The 23,042-nt window shown below is 38.8% G+C and overlaps 1 long non-coding RNA gene and 1 pseudogene across 2 annotated transcripts in view; one reads left to right on the top strand and one right to left on the bottom strand.

The window, feature by feature from the left end:
- The first annotated feature begins 11,185 nt into the window (after window positions 1-11,185).
- On the top strand, window positions 11,186-11,845 carry LOC101012390 (annotated as a pseudogene).
- Window positions 11,846-14,615: 2,770 nt separating this feature from the next.
- Window positions 14,616-23,042, bottom strand: part of LOC103887630 — a 49,404-nt gene continuing 40,977 nt past the window's right edge. The window contains exons 4-5 of one of the 2 annotated variants that reach the window (XR_004176950.1): window positions 21,885-22,176; window positions 14,616-17,618 (exon numbers count right to left, since the gene is read on the bottom strand). This is a non-coding gene — a long non-coding RNA (uncharacterized LOC103887630). Of the gene's footprint in view, window positions 17,619-18,871; window positions 22,177-23,042 lie in introns of those variants that run through there. The other variant, XR_004176949.1, reaches the window with a different exon arrangement.

Here is a 23,042-nt window from a genome sequence, read left to right as displayed (position 1 = left end):
GTTTTGCTCTTGTCACCCAGGTTGGAGTACAGTGGCACCATCTCAGCTCACTGCAACCTCTGCCTCCCAGGTTCAAACAATTCTCCTGCCTCAGCCTCCCAAGTAGCTGGAACTACAGGTGCACACTGCCACACCTGACTTAATTTTTTGTATTTTAGTAGAGACGGGATTTCACTGTGTTGCCCGTGCTGGTCACAAACTCCTGAGCTCAGGCAATCTGCCCACCTCAGCCTCCCAAAGTGCTGGGATTACACGTGTGAGCCTCAGTGCCCAGCAATAATTTCTTCTCATATTTATGCCTTTGGGAAATACCGTCTCACACTGACTCCCGGCTTAACCGTGTACCTTGCTTTGGCCAATGGGAAAATAGCAAGTCTGACACAAACTGAGAAAAGAATTTTCCCAAGAGCAGCAAGAGAGGGCAAGCCCCAGATGCTCAAGCAAATGCTCTCTTGTTGCTCTTGGGAAAATTCTGACCACCTCCGTGATAATAAGCCCTGTCCAGCCTCTGGATGATAAGTGGGACATGCTGCAGTTACTTCAATTGTCCCTGCCAACAGGCAGCCAACTATTAGACATGTGGATGAGATCACCAGCCCCTAGTTGACTGCAGGAACCAAGACCCATCACAACAGGACTGAGGCCAAATTGCTGACCCTCAGAATAATAAACAAATAAAATTATTGTTGTTTTCTGTCACTCAAATTTGGAGTGGTTTGTTACACAGCAAAAGCTAACTGATACTATTCCCATGGACAACATAAATAAGGGTTTTAAAAAATCATAATTCAGGATGTAGCTAATAGTCTAAATTTACAGTTCCAAATAAAAATTCTGGCTTACTAATACAATATTGTCAATAACATTATATAATAATTCAGCCAATAAAATGAAACCAGTTCCATTTGGCTTTATACTCAGTGGTAAACATTGGACAGCGATATGACATAGAAAGGTAAGATCCTCCTCTTCACAGAATAACAATGCTAGCAAAGCTCTATCTTTTGTACTAACTTCAATATAGTAAATGATGGCATTTTTCAGTGCTGTGTTTAGAGATTCTAAGGCCATCTCTGATTTTGATGGGGGTGGGAAGTACATACATGTCATGCATTTGCAAGTCTTCCATAGATTAGATGTACCCCTGGAACCTTTTTGCTTGTAAAAAAGTATTCACTGTTTACTTTGCATTGTCCATCTCTCTACAGAGTTCACAGGTAAGACATATTTTTCATGTACTGGCAACTTTTTAAACAATTTTAATTCAAGTTGTGAAACCATTATGGAAATACTGCATACTTGTCCTCATTGAAAAAGTAGGCTTTGTTTTTAAGAGTGCAGCCCTGTGGCAATCTAATCCCACTAGCACAGCTAGGCAGGCCACTACAGTGGCCTTGTTCCCTCACCAGGTAGAAGTGTTACCGCCACAAGAATTAGCAGCCAGAAAGGCGGCTCATGATGAAGCCTGCTAATGTCTGTTAGTTCACTCAGACCAAATTGCCTGGGGTATGCTTGCACTCTCTACAGGATGGCCAGAGCCAAGGCAAGAAAATAAATGCACCAAAGAGGTGAAGAAGTAAAATGAATCCTGACCTATGTACTTTAAACCACGAGTTTCTTCCCTTTCCCCAGAACTCTTTAATTCCAATGTCTGTTCTAACCAGCCAGTATGTGATTGTTTTCTGTTACTATTATAAGCATCTTAACTAAAGGTACCACATACGAAACTTCTCTTGTGTTCTCTCATAGTTCCAAATAATCCCCTTCAGAATAGCTTTTATGATAACTATTAAGTCTTCATTAGGTACCAAACACTATGGTAGCACTCTACACAAATTAACATAAAATTAAACATTATAATAATTCCAAGGTAGGTAGAATCCCCTTTTCACAGATTTAGGAACTGAATCTTAAAGAGCTAGAGTCATTTGCCTAATGTTCTACTGCAACTAGGTTGTGGAGCCCATTTTGGAGCCCAGATCTTTGTGACTGCAATGGTAATGTGCTTATCCGCTGTGCATCACTGCCGCCCAGCATTCAAATGCAGTTCCATGTGTGCATGATGTGTTCATTAAAGACATGGACTTGGATACAAACTCCCACATTAGCACCTTTAGTATAGTGATCTTAAGGAATTTTCTTAATCTCTGTGGGCCTCAGTTACCTCATTAGCAACATGCTTTCCACACAGAGTGCCAGAGAGATAAGGATGACTTTCTCAAAATAATATAATTAGAGAAGTGTTTATCAAACTGATTATCTACAAAAGCGTGGTGTAAGTGTAAAGGACAGCACTATATGTGGTGAAGGAGCCTGAGCGTGGTAGTATCGGGCTGTTACCACTCCTAGTGTAAAGGGAAAAGGGAGTGAGCATGAGAGATCCTGAGACTAAAGCCATCTTGAGAAGACCTCTAACTTTCAGGAGAAGGTCCCAACCTGACCCAGGCAACATCACAATGAAGGGATCAGGAAGTGATCAGCCCCCATTCCTCTCTCCTGTCTCCCTCTGATCTCCAATCTGTGCCTCCCAATAGCCAAACCCACACAAACCACAGGGAAAGAAGCCCCACTGTGGTAGTTCACATGGGCCCACCTCCTGCAACAGAGAGAAGGAGAAGGGTTGAGATCAGAATTACAGGAGCAAATGGAAGGTATTGGGTCACATACTGGAATAATAATACCGCTTTATGGAGTTTTAATAATGATTAAACAAGCTAATGAATATAAAACACAAGAAATTGCATCTAGTACTCAATAAATATTAGCTATTATTTTAATTAATTTATTCATCTATTTAATAGAAGTTTATTGAGAACTTACTATGTTCTAGGCACTGTGGACATGAGCTCTGTCCAAAGGAAGCTTATAATGTAGTCAGGTTCATATGAGTTAAGCAAAGAGGAGAAATCTCAGAAGGAGCCTTCATCATCTCTACAGCTGTTTTCAAGGCATGTCTGGAAAGGTCAGGAAAACTAGTGTAATAAAGAGGTTTTTTTAAAAAAAAAAAAATTTAAACTGTATTTTTTATAGAGATGAGGTCTCACTTTATTTCCCAGGCTGATCTCAAACTCCTGGCCTCAAGCAATCCTCCCACCTCAGTCTCCCAAAGTGCTGGGATCACAGGCGTGAGCCCCTGCATCCGGCCAGAGAGGTTTTATTTTTTAAGTGGCCCTTAGAATCTTGTTGGACAATGACACATTCTACTGGGAAAAGTAGCAGGCCCACAAAGGTTTAATCAGTAACAAAACTGCAGCTGTCAGAAGAAGGTGTGGTGTGGAGTACAGCATGGTGTTTGCCAGGACAATTTATCTTCTGGCCCAGCCTTCAAGAACTTTGGACTGCGTCCTGCAGTGATGAAGATGGGAAAGCTGTAAGGAAACAAAAGCTAAAGCCTCATAGGTGCTGGAGTCTTAAGAGTAACTGAAAATAGAGACAGACATTCATCTCCATTTTGCAGAGATAACCTACCATGTTTCAGCTGTGGCAAATATGGTGCTGGAAAGTCCACAATAAGAGCGTAGCAGAGGCACAAGCCACAGAGCCTTGTTCCCCCACCAAGTGGAAGGAGCAAAGGATGACAGTGAGGGACTCCATGGTACTCACCAATGTAGGACTAATAAAGAAACACACTGCCAAAGCTACATGCTGACAGACCAGATGTGTTTGTTGGTTCCTACTGATCTTCAGGGGAACTCCCAGAAATACATAGGACATATAGGCTACTGCAAGAGTCTGGGGATGGTCTGATGAGCATGCAAGAGAATTATATAGAGAGAGTTTAGAGGAGAGAGTAAACAATCCACTTTGATTGCCAGAGGTCTGAGAAAACCAGCCTTGGGAATGTGGTGTTTATGCCATAAGCAACTGAAAATTTTCAAGGGGGAAATGATGAAGGGGAGAAGTGAGCTTGATGAATATACACTGCCAAAGTGAAGCAAGAAGGAACCAAAGCAAGGGAAATTACTCCGGGTTTACTTTAACAGCTCGCTAATAGAAAATAAATGCACATGATTTCGGTTTTAGGTGTCAAACACTCATGAATAACACGGCTATCAGAGCTACCATTTATTTAGCACTAGGCTCAATGAGGCATAGGATGTATATATAGCTTTTTCAGCAGCCCTGTGGAATTGATATTTTTATTTCTGTTTTACACATAAAGACACTACAAATCAAGAGAGATGTGGCCCAAGCTCCACATGTGTGGTTGTTTTGAAGCTAAATCATGCTCTTAATCACCATAGGTCCAAAAATTCTGCCAACAAATAATTAGAGAGAAATTTAAAAAACTTTTAGTGAGGTCATTGCTTCAAAAGAGACCATGCACTCTGAATAAAAACATTTTTTCAATGTGACAGTAGTTATAAAATTTGCCCTTATAATTCTCTTCATCACTGGAGGCTGTTAAGAACAACCCAGGAAAGAAAATGAAAACCCAAACACCATTCTCATTAGCATGAGAAAGCAAATACATATATTTGAGAGACTGAGTTGAATTATGACCTCAAATTGGTAGGTTTGTGTTGACATGAGCATTGACAGCAGCATGCTGATGTTGCTATGAGTGCTTACGTGTGTTTCTCCTTCCCAGAGGAGAGCGAGTCTTCTCTAGGCCCAGAACACAGTAGGTGCGCAGTCAGTTTTCATAAGGGAATAAGTGAAGACATTAATAAGTGAACGATCTGTCTTCAAGTTTAGAAGTAAATCACCAAAAGGAATGCTAGCAGCCTTTTTCCCAGAATAAACACTCAAAATCCTTATTGATTAGATTTAAATCATAGTGGATCATCAGAAATACCACTGGGAAACATACTTGTCTGTGATGTTCCTGTGCCCCCACACCATCTCCCACCCCTTCCGTGTCCCCCCAGTGCTATCACACTGACCTCTGGGTCCTTGGATTTGGGGCAGATGGTTTTTCTTAACCACACATTTTTTTCCTCACCTGCTGACAGGCTCACTCAGTGCTGAACAACACAATCAGAACTATTTGATACTGACTGTGTGCTCAGAAACAGTTCAAATCAAAGCTGTTTTATCCACTAGGCACTGTAGTGCCACAGAGGCTATGAATTTTTCAAGAGCTAAATATGCATGAGAAAATGTGTTGGCTTTACCTGTTAAATTAATGTATAAATGTACAAATATAAAATGTAGCATTCTATTAGTTTTACTTCTTATTAAATTTAGTGGTTTTATATTGTTCAACTCATGGGCCTATTTTTAGATGTAAAAAGAAAAAGAGAGAAATAATACCAACTAATAAATATAGAGGGAATGATAACAGAAGATCACCTTTTTGGATTCCCTAATGTAATAAACAACTCAGGCAAGGATCATCCATGAATGCTACAATCATCAGATAAAAGATTATTAGGATAACCTCGGTATATTTTTTCATATTTTTTCCAATGTAGTGACCCCTGCTATCCACCACTGCCCATTACTTAATGATTGCAAAAGGGAAAAATGTACCTTTATAATGGAGAGAGCTGGGGTTACCATGCTTGGCAAGTAGTCAAGCCATTGGTCTCTGATACAACCTGCAATGAGCCTTGTCTACTGTGATACAATATGAAATTCACATCACTGTGATGTAGTATTCCAGAAATGTTGAAACTGAACTTAGTCAAGGATCTAGACCTAACTACCAGTTGATAAGATATATAAAGGAGATGGAGGCCATCACCATGAAGAAATAAACAAACCCAGAATGGAAGCATCCTAAAAGACTTGAGCAAGTTAATGTCATGAAGAGAAAAATGGTTTTATATTAAAAGATAAAAATGGTCATGCTCAACACAATACTAAAATTTCATTAATCCTGGTTGAAGAAATCAGCTGCAAAAGACATCTGAAAATGGACCGGATATGAGATATATTTAAAGAATTTTCATTAATTTTCTTAAGTGCAATAAAGGGACTATGATTATGTAGGAGGTGCCTGCTGATGATTTACGGATTATGCATTATTATACTTGGCAAGTTTCAAATATTTCAGCCCAAAAAGAAAAATATATTCATATTTGTTGGTATGGATAAATATAAAAACAAATATGGAAAAATATAAACAACCTTCACCTCCAGGTGAAGGGCATAAAGGTGTAAATTAAACTATTTTATCAGTATATGTGTTAAAAAAATTCGTAATAAAAAGTTGGAGAAAACTTTCTTTGCTTATACGAAGCCTCACCAAAACATTAATATTTATAAAAATATTATTGCCTTGGAAAGAATGTATAAATTTGACTATTACTTCAAACAGATTTCAATGTAAGCATAGTGATTTCTGAGATACCATAAGCAATGTAAGTTCAATAAGTTATTAATACTAATTTTAAAAGCACAGTCATAAAAATCTTTTCAATATTTTACAGCATAAAAGGATATTTAATGGAGAACATGTGAGATTGAACCTATAAATTAAAAGGTTCTTTTGTCCTGTGATTTTCTTAAAATGCATCTGGTTCAAATTGGACTTGATTATGCAGCACTACTTCCAACCAATTGAAGCCTGTCACACTCCTGTCCTTTGGATTTCCAAGATATTAATATCACATCTATTACTAGTACTTATAATATCTATATGCTAGGCACTGTGAGAAGTTCTTCACAAGTGTCATCTCACCTAAACCTCATAAAATCTCTGTGAGTTCAGTACAACTGTTGTGCCATTTTTCAGGGAAGAAAAACTGTGGCTTCAAGTGTAATCAAGTTGCTCAACATCACACTGATAGTCCATAGTAGAGCTGGAATGACGGTCTGCATCTACCTGACCCTAAGGCAACTATGCATTGCCACTGGAGGGCAGAGAGAGTCAAAGGCACCTGGTGTGTTCACCAGCATACGGAAACTACTAATAGTTGGAATTTTCAAGTAAGAAGGATAGTCTGTGGTCAGGGAGAAAGATGGACATTTTGGAGCTGGTATCTTTTCATCATGCCACTTGATTCATACCTTGGGACACACTGACACTTCAAAACAGAGAGCTGGCCCAGATCAAAAATAGCATAGAGGAAAATGCAATCTAAATTTAAAGCTCTTCAAAAGCATCCCATTTTGTGAGTGTTGAAGGAGGAGTTGTTCCCAAAAGAAATGACCAACATTCTACAAACATAGACGCATGGCACTAATCTTGTCATTTCCCTGTTCATGTTACTTAGTGAATTATTATAGCCTGTAGAAAAACAAAAATTTAAGTAGAATTGCCAGAAAGTTTGGAATCAATGGAGACAAGCTGTGGCCAAGAGGCTGCCAGAGTTTGTTTCTGATGCCATTGCCATTGGCACTGGCATTGGCATCCCCTGGACCCTGGATGCTTGACTGCTGGGTTCCTCTGTAGCGGGTCACTCAGCCATATGCCACTGGACTCTCAATTCTGCTGCAATCACTGCAAGATCATCACTGTCTCTTGGGCCTTTGCCTTGATTAGTCAAGAATCCCAAGTCTCAGTGGGAACATTAAATCACGATCCCAATTTCTATCTGCTAGGGAACAGGGAGAAGGTTCATCTGTTTAAATGTGGTATGTGGGTGTATTAGTCAGGGTTCTTTAAAGAAATAGAACCAATAGGAGGTGTGTGTGTGTGTGTGTGTGTGTGTGTGTGTGTGTGTGTGTAGAGATTTATTACAAGGAATTGGCTCATGCTTTTCCTTGTAATATTTCACCTTTCAATATTATGAAAGGTGAGAAGTCCCAAGCTTGGCAGTCCCCAAGCTAGGGATCCAGGAGAGTCGGTGGTACAGTTGTGTCTGAGTCTGAAGGCCTAAGAACCAGGAGAGCTAATGCTATAAGTTCCAGTTCCAGGGAAGAAGACTAATCTCTCAACTCAAGCAATCAGTCAGGAGGCTTTCCCTCTTACTCAGCCCTTTTTGTTCTATTCAGGTCTACACTTGATTAGATCAAGTCCATCCACATTAAGGATGGCAAATTGCTTCATTCATTCCACTAATTCAAATGCTATTCTCAGCTAAAAACATCCTCACAGACACACCAAGAATAATGTTTGACCAAATGTCTGGGCACTCCATGGCACAATCAAGTTGACATAACCCTCATAATAGGCCTAGGGTTATTTATTTTTGATTACTTGTCAAAATTTTCTGTTCATCCACATAGACTTTATGCATCCTTGCTTTTTTTTTTTTTTTTTTTTTTTTTTTTTTGCCAGAAAAGTTCTTTAATTGTGCACACTCAGGAGTGTGTGTGTGTGATTCTTTTGTTTGCTAGAGGGGGTAAGGGGTGGAGGTGTCAGTTCCAGCTTCTCCACCCATCAAGTGTCCCAATCTGGCTACTATATCTCCAACCTTTATGGCTATAACTGGGACAAGCATCTGAGTGGAACTCCAGGACTTCCCACCTGCTCACCACTCTTCCTTTGATTTCTCTGTTTTTACTGTGATCTAAAGAGTTCTCTGTATTTTGAGTTCAGAAAGGTATTGTTGAAACTTTAGCAACTGTTACCTTTTATCTAGCATATTCTTTGTATTAGAACTTTGGTACCTCATAATTGGATTTTGTTGCTAAAAATCTTCACCTTATATTTTAAAACCTTTTTTTATATTTAAGGCAAATATTAGTGATACTTTATTTATATAAAATAACATATTTACTTTTAAAATAAACATTTTTAAAAACAGAAACTAATCGTCAAAACAGGTGATATTCTGACAAATATCAGAAGACTAACAGATAAGGGGGAAACACCTATCTAACACACTGGCTGAAACACAGCAAGCCCACAGTAAGTATCTGATGAATGAGAAAAGAAGAAAAACTACTACTCGCTTATCAAAAGTTTTTCTTTCTTCATCAATTGTATATGCCTTAAGACCAGTGCTATCTAACAGAAGAATTTTCTGTAATGTTAGAAAAGTTATTCTGTGCTGTCCAAGATGGTAAGTACCAACCCAGCCACATGTGACAGTTGAGCATTGGAAATGTGCCTACCGTTACTAGGCAACTAAATTCTTAATACTATTTAATTAGTTTAAATTTAAATGTATATAGCCACATGTCACTAGTGGCTACCATACTGGACAGTGTAGTTCTAGAAGATCACATTTCCACCTACACATTAAATCACCTAAAGAGTTTCAAAATATGTCAAAGCCCAGATGCCATTCTAGACCTACTAAATTAGGACCTCAAGCTGCTGTAGCCCAGGCATTGGGCTTTTTTGTTGTTGTTGCTTTTGTTTGTTTACCTTTTAATTATGGGAAGTTTACTTTTTCTTTCTTTAAGTTGTCTTTTATATTTTAAAAAAATAAACAAATAAGAAAAATATTGTCTACTAGGTGCAGAATCCAGTCTTATCTCCTTGGTAAAATCCATGGAAAATCTGATTTCTTACTCAAGACCTATGCCCTTGTGGTAAATCAATTGACTAGATTAAACATATTTCCAAATGAACTTCTTATGACTTCAGTTTTTTCACTTGATCAATTTGAATACTGATGGTTTTGCTTCTTGTAGGTCATTTAACTCTCACATATCCTCTGTGAGATAGGCAGAGCAGAACAAAATATTCTATGGAGGAAGATTCATGTGGCAGGTGAGGGGCAAAATTAAAAGTCAGGCCTTCTGGTGGCTAGTGCAGTGTTATTTTTATTCTACAGTGAGGCAAACAGCTATTAGAGCAAAATAAATTAATACAGTGTTAAGGCTGGAAGTTCTTTCCTTTCTTCTGTTTACATTTACCATTCTAAATATGGAGACTGGAAAACACATTTCCAAATCTATTTAAGGGTAATGTTTTATAAATAGAACACTGGTGTCTAATGTTATATGTTTAGTTAAACTTGATTTTACTCAGTCAAAAGTAGGAAATCCTGGATCTATCAAAAATAAACAGGTATACATTGAAAATGTATATCAAAAGCTATAAACATGGCCATTCCCTTTGATCCAGTAATCCTGGGTCTTGAAATCTGTCATAAGATGCAACCAGAGATCAATTAGTAAAATAGTATATATAATTAATGATTTCATTACAGAGTTATCTAAAGTCTTAGAAGCATAGTTATGTTCAACAATAGGGGAAGAATTAAATACATGATAATGTATCCTTACAATGAAATATTATGCTGTAATTAAAAAAATCTCACGTTTTAATACCAACTAATGACACTAGAAATTGTTTGTATTAATGTTAAATGTTAAAAAGATACAAAATTTTATATAGTACAATAACACACATGCGTGTAGAATTTAAAAGGACCAAAAGTAAAGTTTTAGAGCAACAGAATTTCTTCATCCATTCTTAGTAGGTATAAGTTAAAATAACAACTTTAAAAATAGCTTGGTATTTTGAGAAAAACATGAGCATACTCTTTGATCCAATAATTCCACTACTAGGTATGCCCTGCAGATTTTTGCTTTTTAAACTGAGTTTTGATGAATGAATAGGTTTTGAAAATCAATTTAGTATGTAGCAAGTAGCATTATTTTTTAATAAACCAGTGTGCATAAAAACATACTAAGGGATAATATTTTCTCATGAATTACTTGTTTCAGTTATCCACACACATATGTGTGTTTCAGCGTTGTGACATAAAATGTATTACTTTGGCCATGATTAAGACAGTTTTTAAGCCTTTGAAACTCTTGTACATATGCCCTAAGAAAGTAATCTTACCAGCATACAAGTATGGAATGTTCATAATGACTCAAAACAAACTTCAAATTCCACTAATAGTGGAAGAGTTTATACAATATTTAGTATATTTGTCCCCCAACTCGCTAAACGCCAATAAAGACAGTAATTGTAACAACAACAATGACAAATGTGCCCATACATTTTCAAACACCCCTCTGGGGAAAAGGGGATGTTACCATCCTCTATTGACAATTTCAGGCTAATACTTTGTAAGCACTCAACTATTACTTGTTGAATAAATTATTAACTAATACATAGATAAATAAAATAGTTTGTGCCTGTGCTGATAAGAACTACTGGTTTCTAATGATTAACAGGATTGAATTAGACTAAAGCGTGATTGGACCCTGAGTTTTACAATGAAACTTATGGCATTATTTGTTTAATTTCTGGAAGAGTTCTTTATTCAACCACCTTTTCAGTTGTTATTCAAAAAATATTTATCTAGCGTTCACCATGGATTAGTTCTTCCAAAGGATAGTCAAGGTTCTTGGCCTCAAGAAGTTTACATTCTACAGAAAACCTATTAACTGAGGAGCATATGTATGGTAGGATTTTCCTCTTCTGCATATAGTAAATAGTGCTCTTCACATACTATTCTATACCCAGCCTCACTTCATCCTTTCCAGTTGCTCATGTAGAAGAAGAAATCAGAGAACCTGTCTTTTCCAAGGTCTACAAGTAGGAAATCAATGCAAGCTAAGCAGTTTAAAGCATCTCATTTTTCTGGTCCAACATGGCGGCACCCAGCGGCGATGTGAATTGTGAGGTGTTTCGTAAGTTCCAGGAATTATTCAAGGTGATGAGGAACATTGATAACAGAACAGTACATGAGTTAAACACTATGGTTCCCACAGCTTCCTTTGCAGGGAAAAAACTGATGCCAGCCAAACCTATAAACAATTTTATGAGTTTTTGATAGCAGCTCATGCCAGTAGGGAAAGAGCCATAAAACAATTGTATAGTCCAGACCTCAGCAGTAGTAAAACACTTCCAAGAGGAGAAAGATAAAAATTTGCATGATTTAACATTACTAAAGCAACTTAGAAAAGAGCAGAAAAAGTTGAAATGGATGCAGTGAGAACCGAATGTTGAAGAGTGGTAAATGAAAAGATCTGGAAGATGTTTAACAAATACTGCCAAATTCACTTCAAGCCTCCAAATGTGTCTGGAATTGGTGGGTTCTAGGTCTCACTGACTTCAAGAATGAAGCTGCGGACCCTTGCGGCGAGTGTTACAGTTCTTAAAAATGGTGTGTCCGGAGTTTGTTCCTTCAGATGTGTCTGGAGCTTCTTCCTTCTGGTGGGCTCATGGTCTCGCTGTCAGGAGTGAAACTGCAGACCTTCGTGGTGAGTGTTACAGCTCTTAAAGGCAGCGCCTCTGGAATTGTTCGTTCTTCCCAGTAGATTCGTGGTCTGGTTGGCTTCAGGAGTAAAGCTGCAGACCGTCGCAGTCTCGTTCACTTCAACAGTCAAGCTGCAGACCTTCCCGGTGAGTGCTACAGCTCATAAAGGCAGCATGGACCCAAAGAGTGAGCAGCAGCAAGATTTATTGCAAAGAGCAAAAGAACCAAGCTTCCACAGTGCGGAAGGGGACCCTAGCGGGTTGCCACTGCTGACTCCCCCCAGCCTGCTTTTATTCCCTTATCTGACCCCACCCACATTGTGCTGATTGGCCCATTTTACAGAGTGCTGATTGGTCTATTTTGCAGAGAGCTGATTGGTCTGTTTTGACAGAGTGCTAATTAGTGCATTTACAATTCTTGAGCTAGACACAGAGTGCTGCTAGACAGAAAAGTTCTCCAAGTCCCCACTAGGTTAGCTAGACACAGAGTTAGCTAGATACAGAGTACCCATTGGTGTATTTACAAACCCTGAGCTAGACACAGAGTGCTAATTGGTACGTTTACAATCCTTGAGCTAGACACAGAGTGCTGCTAGACAGAAAAGTTCTCCAAGTCCCCACTACGTTAGCTAGACACAGAGTTAGCTAGATACAGAGTACCAATTGTTGTATTTACAAACCCTGAACTAGACACACAGTACTGATTGGTGTATTTACAAACCTTGAACTAGACAGAGTGCTGATTGGTGTATTTACGATTCTCTAGCTAGACATAAAAGTTCTCCAAGTCCCCACCAAATTAGCTAGATACAGAGTGCTGATTGGTGCACATACAATCCTCCCGCTAGATATAAAAGTTTTCCAAGCCCCATCCGGCTCAGGAGCCCAGCTGGCTTCACCTAGTGGATCCTGTACCCTGGGTGCAGGCGGAGCTGCCCTCCAGTCCCGAGCCACGCCTGCACTCCTCAGCCCTTGGGCTGTGATGGGACCAGGAGCCACGGAGCAGGGAGCAGTGCCCGTCAGGGAGGCTGGGGCCGCCCTGGAGCCCACCACAGGGCAGGAGCTTAGACATAGCGGACTGCAGGTCCCAAGCCCCGCCCCGCAGGGAGGCAGCTAAGGCTCAGCAAGAATTGGAGCACAGCGCCAGCGAGCCGGCACTGCTGGGGGACCCGATGCACCCTCTGCAGCTGCTGGCCCGGGTGCTAAGCCCCTGGCTGTGCGGGGCCAGGGGAGCCCGTGCCTGCACCCGCGTCCACTGGAACTCGCACTGGCCCACTAGCGCCGTGTGCAGCCCCAGTTCCAGCCTGCGCCTCTCCCTCCACACCTCCCCGCAGCAGAGGGAGGCAGCTCCAGCCTCAGCCAGCCCAGAGAGGGGCTCCCATGGTGCCGTGGCAGGCTGAAGGGCTCCTCAAGCGCCACCAGAGTGGACGCCGAGGCCGAGGAGGCACTGAAAGTGAGGACTGCTAGCACATTGTCACCTCTCACAAAGAATGAAGAAAGAGATACTTTTTTAAAAAGACCGGATCATCTCATAAGAGCTAAGTATGACATATAATCAATAAGACAAGCTTCCTGGGATGATTTCTGAGCCAACAGTGTGAGACCTGTTGTTAATTTCAGCCCTACTTAGTCAAGACCTCAAGTATAAATAATTTTGATAATTATGGAGAAATCAACTGCTAGTTTATACTGATCCTGTTAAAAATTGAAACTATTAAAATAATTTTCTGACTCAGTGTACATTTTAAAAAATCTCATCTCAAATAATCAGAAAATTGTATTTCCCAAATTCCTTTCATACTTATAAACACTAAAGCAGCATAGATTCAGAAATAGCACAACTGTAATTTTGGATGGGCAAATTGCTGTATATGTACTAAAGAAATGAAATAACAAAATCAATGAAGATCATTCATAGCTCTCGACTGTGATGTGGTGATGATCTAAATAGCCTAACTCTAGGTTATAATGAAGGATAAATGTCAATAAGGCAAATACAACACATGAACTGCATTTTAAAACTCCAGCCCTTGGCAAAGGAGTCTCTTCACCCTCCCTCCCATACCCTCTCCCATATGTATAAGAACATAGTCACACAATTAAATTTTGGGTGTTATTCTCGATAAGGTGTACTTCAAGTAATTACAAAGCAACAGAAAAAAATAGTTTATCTTACTGAACATTAAATCACAAGCTGTTGCAGAATTATGAACAATTTATTTCAATAGTAAGGCAAGAATACATATTTGGAACTTCATAGAAGTCCATACTACCCCAGATTCACTCAACATTCAACAAATTTTCTTTTTACTGAGCTTCTCCCTGTTTTGGGCTCCTAACACTCAGACCTCATGAGTAAGGATGCAGAATCCTGAGCAGAAAATTTTCTTTTTTCTTTTTTTTTTCAGACCAAGTCTCGCTCTGTCACCAGGCTGGCGTGCAGTAGCACGATCTCAGCTCACTGCCAGCTCCGCCTCCCAGGTTCACGCCATTCTCCTGCCTCAGCCTCGCGAGTAGCTGGGACTACAGGTGCCCGCCACCACACCCAGCTAATTTTTTTTTTTTTTTTTTTTTTTTTTGTATTTTTTAGTAGAGATAGGGTTTGACCGTGTTAGCCAGCATGGTCTTGATCTCCTGCCCTTGTGATCCACCTGCCTCGGCCTCCCAAAATGCCGGGATTATAGGCGTGAGCCACTGCACCCGGCCCTGAGCAGGAAATTTTCAAATCTTGTACCTGGGGCTACACTAGCTCAATGTCCCTGGCTCAAAGTTCTGAAACTAGAAGTGATTAAGCATGAAATAGGTCTGTACTGGATACTGGATACTGGAGTATCTTACTTTTCTTATTTAAATAACTGTTTATCCACATGAGGTAAAAGTCCCTATTTCATAAACAGTTGATAAAGAAAATCTAACTCAAACTGGTTTAAGCAGAAGAGGGAATCTTCTGAAAAGTCCACAAACAAATAAATTTGACTTCTGACTTGACAGGGTTCAGGGTCTGAAAAGACGTCTTCGGTTCCCTGTGTCTGATATGTCAACTCTGTTAGTTTCCTTCTTAGATGCTACATGGTGAGCAAGATAGCTGCCCACAATGCAGTTTCTTATATTTTCCCCTACACAATGAAAGTTCTGGACCTGACTCTCATTGGCCTATATTGGACCACAGACCAGAGGAATGCCCTTTCTGATTGGCCAGTCTGAATCACATGTTCTCCAGAGTTCTCATGACTCTGGATTCGATAGAGTCAACTTTAGTTAGGCTGAGAGTGGCAGAAAGGGTGGTTCTCCCAGAAGTTCGGATTAGCATTAACTAAAAGAAAGTAAAATACATACTAGGTAGCAAAAAAAAAAAACACACACATATTCACTACAGATGACAAGCTTAGGTCTCCCAGGCAGTAAGAATTTCCATTTGTAAATGAGGTACTGCAGAGAAAGAGGTGTGGATTTGAAGTCAAAATTTCTTAATTCTAATGTTAGTTAGCTCAACTGGTTTTAGCTACATGACAGGGGTCTTGTAAGAATTAAATAAGTATTTAGTGAAAGTGTTTCATTAACATTTGAATATTAATTTATAGTTAAATACTGTCATCACAAGAAGCTAAGAATATGTCCTTTGGAAAGGTATTTTTTAAATACCTGAGTTGACTGACAGAACCTCACTTTTGTTTAAGAAACCCAATCCCCTCAATAGTGTCATGTGCTTCATTAAGCTACAGTGGCAATGGCATCTTGTGGTGTTGCCATCTGCTAGATCCTTGGAGTCTTCTGGTCCAGCCAATAGACATGATTCAAGAAAGTAGGAAAAAAACACACTCTTAAGTGCTTTCCCTGAGAAGTAACACATGTCAATTTTGCTCATATTTCATTGGTCAGAACTGGACATACACGATCAAGATGAAAGTGATGGGAAATGTAGCCCCTGTCTGGACAACTACTTCTAAAAGATAAGTTTATTCCATGGAAGGTGGAACACACAACCAGCCATGTCTATTGCTAAAGCCATGTTAACTGAAATGGCCGTCAACACTGACACAAACTCTTGTCAAGGGAAAGGAAAGAAGGTGGAAATTCTTTAAGTCAAAACCATCAATTTCCTAGAGCTTCTATAGCAAATTGTTACAAACTTAGGGGCTTAAAAACGACAGAAATTAATACCTTCTCAGTTTTGGAGGCCAGAAGTCTAAAATCAATGTGCTGGCAGGGCTGTTCTCCTTCTGAAGGCTCCAAGGGAGACTCCTACCTTGCCTCTTCCAGGTTTTGATGGTTTCAAGTATTGCTTGGCTTATAACTATACAACTTCAGTCTCTGCCTCCATCTTCAGATGGTCTTCTCTTTGCGACTTATTTTGTTCTTCTCTGTGTCTATGTCGTCTCTTCTAAAGACACTTTTCATTGGATACTTTGCATTTAACATTCATTAAGGCCTACCCTAGTCTAGGATGATCTAATTTGAAGATCCTTACCTTAATTACATCCTCAAATACAATTTTTCTAAGTTAAGTTAGATTGATAAATTCTGGGTGAACACACTTTTTCCACCCAGGAAAAAAAATGGGAGGGGAAAAGGGGGCACAATTCAAGCCACTACTTGTTTTTTGAGAGCCGTAGAATAGTTTAGGTTTAAGTGTATATTCTCCATCTTGGCCAAATAGGATGAGTTCACACAGTTTTATGTGTCACTGAGATGCTAAAAAAACTAATTCTTTACATGGAAAGGTAAAACTATTTTGTACAAAAACAATAGACATAATTGCTAGAAAACTACCTGCATTTTGTACAAGAGCAATAGACATCATTGCTAGAGAACTATCTGCATATGGGAATTGATAACAATTATCAGTGCTACTTGTTCTGGTTTTTATTAATTTATTATACATCTTCATGTATAAGAGGCAGTGATAAAATATGCAAATAATTGAGATAGACCTGGATTCAGATATTAGCTCAGATACTTCGTAGATAAGTGATCTTGGGAAAGTTACTTAAGCTTTGTATATGAGAAACTTTTGTATATGAGAAACCTTTGCTTTCTCATATACAACAGGGATGGTTGAATTGTATCACACAAGATGTGGCACGTCATCAATCGTAACAAATGTACCACTGTGGTGCAAGATGTTGATAGTGGGAGAGGTTGAACATATGTGGAAATGGGGGTATTTGGAAACTCTTCATACTTTCTGATGAACTTTGCATAAACTTAAAAGTGCTCTAAAAGCCAAAATTTACTAATTTTAAAAAATCACAGTGAATTACAGTGCATGATATACACAAAGTTTATACACACAAAAATATGCAATATTTAGTCAGACCCTACTGTCTATATAAATCATATCTTTCCTTTAAGTTCCATCTTAACAGTTACCCTCTAGAAATCCCTTTTATTCTGCCTTCCTATGTAGATCTTTCCTGTACCTGAAATCCCGTGTGTGTAACCCATAGGAAAAACAAATAATGTGTCCTCCAAAGATCTATTATTGTTTCAGGTTTTCACATAAAATGTCTTCAAAACTGTAAGTTTTTCTTTGAAGAATGGGATTATATTTTTCAGATGTTCTTGGTCTTTTTTAGCAGCTTGATGGTTTGCTTAATAAATGAGGCCTAACTAACCCCTAAAGTAAAAAAAAAAAAAATTACAATGTATCCAAACTATTTAAACTCATGTGAAAAGAATCTTCCCCTTGAAAATAATGTCAGAATTAATCTTTAGATTTCTCACCATGTAAAGTGTAACTACTACAGCATCTGTGTGTGTGTTGATAGTATTTTATGCTTACATAAATATTTGTATACACAATTTAAATCTAAGGTTCCCCTTCCTAACCCACATCTTATTTTCTGTGCCAAATGATCAGTGTGGGGGATTAAATTTTCTAGGAGTAGCACACAGCTGTTAGGTGCCACAAATATATTAAGCTACAAAAGTCTATTTGAAGGCAACATTTCTGAAAAAGGCTCACCACCTCATCTGCGATAAGTCATAGAGCCTTTCATTCATTATAATTAGGTTCAACAGCCAAATAAAATTACTACATTTAAGCCTGACAATTGAAGGTCATGTTCAAAGCTGGAGAGAGGACACAGTGGAACATATGAGAAGGAGTTTCTATAAAAACTTTCCCTTACTCTGTGGTGTTTTAACACACGTAGTCCATGGTTTGCTGCTGGTTATTTGTTTTAGTCCTACAGATGAAGAAAATAAAAATTCATTCCAGGTTGGGAGAATCTTACATTAGGAAAAACAATTAGCATTTTAAAATTATAAATAATTGTAACCATTAGACTTTATCGAATACCCACAAGTAGGGTAGTTTTAAAATATTCGTAGGCAATAGGCAGGAGACAGGCTTCTCTTTGAGACTTCAAATCTTCATTACATTAAATATATTAACCAGGCACACTGACTCATGCCTGTAATCCCAACACTTTGAGAGGCTAAGGTAGGAGGATTGCTTGAGGGCAGGAGTTCAAGACCAGCCTGGTCAACATACTGAGACTCCATTTCTATTAAACAAACAAAATGACATTGAAACATACAACTGTGGCCAGGCACGGTGGCTCACACCTGTAATCCCAGCACTTTGGGAGGCCTAGGCAGGCGGATCATGAGGTCAGGAGACTGAGACCATCCTGGCTAACACGGCAAAACCCTGTCTCTACTAAAAATACAAAAATTAGCCTGGCGTGGTGGTGGGTGCCTGTAGTACCAGCTACTCGGGAGGATGAGGCAGGAGAATGGCATGAACCCAGGACGCAGAGCTTGCAGTGAGCGGAGATTGCGCCACTGCACTCCAGCCTGGGCGACAGAGCAAGACTTTTTCCCACACACACAAAAAAAACAAAAAACCTCTCAATAAATCAAAATTTTGAATTTTAAAAGGGGTTTTATAATTTTTATTAACACATTTATTCTAGATAAGCCCATGGAAATCTTGTAGGCTGTGAGCACTCAGCTTATATCACTAAATGAATAAATGCCTTGTTTACATCAGGTGATTTGCCAACATTGTCTCCTTTTAACACCCTTTAAGGTAGAAATTTTTTTCCCTTTTCCAAATGAGGAAACTGAGCTGGAAGAGTCTAATGAGCATTCCTAGGATCATAAGAGCAGTAAGGAGCAGAGTCAAGGTTCAAATCCAACTTAATCTGCCCTCTGTGCCCAGACTCTTTCCTGCCATCCTCTGCCCATCCAAATAATGTGGGTCTTGACATACCTCCTTAACTTTTATTGGATGCAAAACAATTTAATCAATATTTATTGTCTATAACTCAAGAGTAAATTAATTATCTGCCTTGGGACCACCCTGATTCATATGTAGGTATCTAACTTTTGACACAAGTGTCACATTTTTTCCTAACTACAACTGCAAACAACATGAGGGCACCTCCACCCTTATTGTCCCCTCCCCAGCATCTGGCCTGTATGGCATATATATGGGAAGCTTGGTAACATTGTTGAGGAACACACAACTTTCACTAACAATCAATGTCAAGTCCCTGTGTGAAAGCCAAGTGAAGTCCCAGTTTTCTGTAAATATAATTCTACTGAGTTAAAACCAAAATTGTTATATAACAAATTATTCTATGTATCATGTTAAATTGTATACGTATAAATATTGTCCTGTAGAAGTTATCAGTACAGACTACTCTTTCTTCCCTTGAGGCTTGGGTAGAAGGGACCAATCTCATTAACAACTAAAGACAGATTGTATTTGAACATAGAGGGATAGAAGAAAGAGGAATGCTTTTCTGAGGAAGAGGATAATCCTCTGGCAGGTGGGAAAATCTTGATTTAAAGAGACTATGTCCCCAAAATATTCTAATATAGGGACAAATGTAGAGTCTATTTTTCCTTTAATTTTTTACAAATTAGTATTTTGACATAACTTCAGATTTAAGATGAAATTGCAAGAATTGTACAAAAAATCCATGAATCCTTTACCCAGATTAGCCAAGTGTTAACATTTTACCATATTTGCTTGTACTTTCTCTCTCTCTCTCTTTCTCTCTCTCTCTCTCTCTCTCTGTGTATATATACATATGTATACACACACACATATACTTTTCTCTGAGTCTGAGGTTAAGTGTGAACATGATATTCCTTCATGCCTAAATATATCAGTGCAAAGCATTCTTAGATAACCACAATATAATTTTCACAGCTAGGAAATTAATATTAAAGCAATACGATTATCTAAACTACAAACTTTACTCAGATTTTGCCAATTGTCCCAATTAAATCCTTTATAGGAAAAAAAAAAAAAAAAAAGGCCCAGATCAATCATTGTATTTGGTTATATGTCTTAACCTGAAACTGTTTCTTGGTCTTTTTTTTGTGTTTTATGACATTCACATTTTTAAGAGTACAAGGGGACAATTTGACCTTGTCTGATATTTCTTTGTGATTTGATTCAGTTTTGCACTATGGGCAGGACTCAAGGATGTCACGTTTTTCTCAATGCATCATATTAGAAGGCATTTGATGCCAATTTTCCCCATTAATGGTGATGTTTACTCTAATAGCTATTAAGGTGATGATTGTGAGGTGTCTAGTAAAAAGTTACCATTTTTGCTTTGTAATTAATTGGGGTGTTGTGGGGAAATATAATGTCATTTTTATAATATTTTAATTCTAGTATTATAAAACAAGTGTTTTTGTCCTATTTGATCTTATTAGCATCGTATAAGCTATCCATAATCCTGAATTTTCAAGAGACTAAAAAAGTTGTATCTGGAACACACATGTGTTTTGAATGAGATGAATTACATTGTATATATTCTATCCAAAACATGGACTTTTCTACATATTTTGAGGGCAGAAATGTTCTCATGGTTATAGGTTAATAGTTATTTAACCTATGTGGCATATGTTTTATGATAAAACATAAAACACTGCCACTTTTATAATCATTCTTATTGTTCTTGACTCTAGGACCTTATTCACCCAAAACAATTTAGTTGACAACTAATTTTAATTTAATGTAAGGCAATATTTGTTAATATTTTCTAAGAAATGTTTATTTTGAAAAGGTGTCCATTAACAATCTTCTCCTAAAGACTTCAGTATAATCTAATTGTTGGGAGATAAATTTAGGATTGGGGATAGTTCATAATTATTGTGACCTCCAGTTGGATGAAGTAGCAAAATATTTGCCTTCAGATAGACGCTTCAGGAATCTTGTTACCTAATAAATAAATGTATGAGTTTGGCAAAGATCACCCTGGCTGCTCTATGGAAAATGATTTAGAGAGGGAGAAGTGGTGGAAACAAGGAGACCACACAGGAGACTGTTCAATAATCCAATGAAGAGACTACAATTACACCAACTCAAGATATAAATCAGAGGCTGGATCAATAGGAATTCATGATCATGTGGATACAGGGACTAAGATACACGGAGATATCAGGACAACTGTCTGAATTAAATTTGAACAACAGTGTGAGGGTGGACAAGTTGCCAGTTACTAAGAAGGGACTACTAGGGAAGTAAAAGGAGTTTTGCACATGTTGCTTTTGAGATGTCATTGAGGCATCCCAGTGGACATAATCAGGAGGTCTTTGGAGGTACAAGGCTGGAGCACAGAAGAGACATTAAGGTGGAACAACTGTGCTTAGTGCTTCATTTATTAAGATTAATCTAGTACCATTTTTTGATTAGCTTCCATCAAATGTGATTTTTGTTTAAAACTCAAAACCACCATCTGAAACAGATGAAGTAAGCATTAACCAGTTTTATAGTAAGCTTGTACTCTTGTGATGGCAGAGCCAAATCAAGCAATAATAATAATACGTTTAGTTAGGCACTGTGCAAGCACTTTAAGTACACTCTCTCATTTAAATAAAATTTTTAAAGTAAAAAAGGGAGTCCTGTACTCACCATAGTAAAATATCACATGACTTTTCCATCATGAAAAATTTATTGACCTTTCTGTCCATGCACCAGCTTCTTTCTCTGAAAATGATCTATGTCCATACCACCATGCTGTCTTCCTCACCACCTCAAGCTTCCTTTTCCTGCCCTCCATCCATGTTGGTAAACATGGCCCAATTTGCTGTCCAGAATTGATTGTTCATGGAAAGGCAGGATGGAACCAAGCCAAAGTGGGACCAAAGTTTTTCTCCAGAGATTTATGATCAGAGTCAAAGATCCAACTCAGTCTAGGTGCTCTCTGAAACCAAGGAACATAAACCGAGGAAAAGGTTGCATGTCTTTGTTCCACACTGTGGGCAAAGAACATCATAAAAAACTGCTCAGCAAGAGAGGCCACACGAAGCTGATCCAAAGGGATCAGTGAGGATGAGATTGCGGGGGTTCTGACTCCTGAGGGACAGTCATATTTCCATCCTCTGACCCACGCAATAGCCCAGTATCCTTACCTTGCTCAATTGGAGCTGAATTTCCATTACTTGCACTTGCCAAGGCTGATCTGGCTACTCTACTGCTGAGTGCCCAATCTGTCAGTAGCAGAAATCCACACTGAGTCCTCAATATGGACCATTTCCTAGGTTGATCAGCCAGCTCCCTGATGGCAAGTGGATTACACTGGAGCATTTATTTGATGGAAAGGGCAGTGTTTTGTTCTCACTGGAATAAACATTTAATCTGGAGTTGGATTTGCCTTCTCGGTTTCTTCCAAAACTACCAACCATAACCTTATCCACCATCATAGTATTTCACACAGCATTGCTTCTGATCAAGGAAATCACTTCACAGCTAATGAAGTGCAGTAATGGGCCCAGGCCTATAGGATTCACTGGTTTCACCAGGTTCCCCACCATCCTGAAGCAGCTAGCTTGATAGAATAGTTGAATACTTTGGCCAGGCATGGTGGCTCACACCTGTAATCCCAGCACTTTGGGAAGCTGAGGCGGGCTGATCACGAGGTCAGGAGATCGAGACCATCCTGGCTAACACGGTGAAACCCTGTCTCTACTAAAGAATTAAAAAAATAAACAAAATTAGCCAGACGTGGTGGCGGGCACCTGTAGTCCCACCTACTCAGGAGGCTGAGACAGGTGAATGGTGTGAACCCAG

This window comes from Papio anubis, chromosome 11 (genome assembly GCF_008728515.1).
Source record: "Papio anubis isolate 15944 chromosome 11, Panubis1.0, whole genome shotgun sequence".
Lineage (NCBI taxonomy): Eukaryota > Metazoa > Chordata > Mammalia > Primates > Cercopithecidae > Papio > Papio anubis.
The sequence above is the reverse complement of the archived record's forward strand: the minus strand, read 5'-3'. Positions and strand labels throughout refer to the sequence as shown.